The sequence below is a fragment of the Gracilinanus agilis genome, unplaced genomic scaffold (genome assembly GCF_016433145.1).
Source record: "Gracilinanus agilis isolate LMUSP501 unplaced genomic scaffold, AgileGrace unplaced_scaffold57745, whole genome shotgun sequence".
Classification (NCBI taxonomy): Eukaryota; Metazoa; Chordata; class Mammalia; order Didelphimorphia; family Didelphidae; genus Gracilinanus; species Gracilinanus agilis.
The window spans coordinates 5,269-6,549 of NW_025393293.1; the positions used below are offsets into that span (position 1 = coordinate 5,269).

Below are 1,281 nucleotides of genomic sequence, written 5' to 3' on the forward strand. Positions count from 1 at the left end.
ACACTAACAAAAGGACTCAATTGGGCCTCATACCTTAAAGGGAAACAGTCAGACCTTATTTAGAGTTTTAAAAATAGACAGCAGATGGAGAGGAGTGGCGGCGGCTGGGGCGCCGTCGGCGCCATGGCTTTATGGAAATACTCCACTTATATTTGGAACACTGGAATGATGGAAATATATTCTTTACAAAGTAGCTCAACAGAAGAACCTTGAAAGCTATGTGGGATTTGGGAATCTCCCAAATCAAGTCTACCGAAAATCTGTGAAGAGAGGGTTTGAATTCACGCTTATGGTAGTAGGAGAATCTGAATTGGGGAAGTCAACATTAATCAACTCATTATTCCTAACAGACTTGTATTCTTCAGAGTATCCAGGGCCTTCACATAGAATTAAAAAGACCGTACAGGCGGAACAAGAAAAAGTTTTAATCAAAGAAGGTGGTGTGCAGCTGCTGCTCACAATAGTGGATATGCCTGCATTCGGGGATGCAGTGGACAATAGTAATTGTTGGCAGCCTGTTATCGACTACATTGACAGTAAATTTGAGGATTATCTGAACACAGAATCTCGGGTGAACAGATGGCAGATGCCAGACAGCAGGGTGCAATGTTGCTTATATTTCATTGCCCCTTCAGGTCATGGCCTCAAGCCTCTGGACATTGAGTTCATGAAACGCTTGCATGACAAGGAGAACGTCATTCCCCTCATCGCCAAAGTGGACACACTGACTCCAGAAGAGTGCCAGCAGTTTAAGAAGCAGATAATGAAAGAAATTCAAGAGCATAAAATAAAAATATATGAGTTTCCAGAGACAGATGATGAAGAAGAAAATAAGCTTGTTAAAAAGATAAAGGCCTCTTGCTGTGGTTGGTAGCAATACTATCATTGAAGTTAATGGCAAAAGAGTCCGAGGAAGGCAGTATCCTTGGGGTGTTGCAGAAGTTGAAAATGGTGAACATTGTGATTTCACAATTCTAAGAAACATGTTGATAAGAACCCACATGCAGGACCTGCAGGACGTGACGAACAACGTGCATTACGAGAACTATAGGAGCCGGAAGCTGGCAGCTGAGACGTACAATGGTGTAGATAACAACAAGAACAAAGGGCAGCTGACCAAGAGTCCTCTGGCCCAAATGGAGGAAGAAAGAAGGGAACATGTAGCGAAGATGAAGAAGATGGAGATGGAGATGGAGCAAGTGTTCGAGATGAAGGTCAAAGAAAAGGTGCAGAAGCTCAAGGATTCGGAAGCCGAGCTGCAGCGGTGTCATGAGCAAATGA

General features: G+C 43.4%; 1 pseudogene; it reads left to right on the forward strand.

The window, feature by feature from the left end:
- Positions 1-274: 274 nt before the first annotated feature.
- Positions 275-1,274, forward strand: LOC123256306 (annotated as a pseudogene).
- Positions 1,275-1,281: the final 7 nt, after the last annotated feature.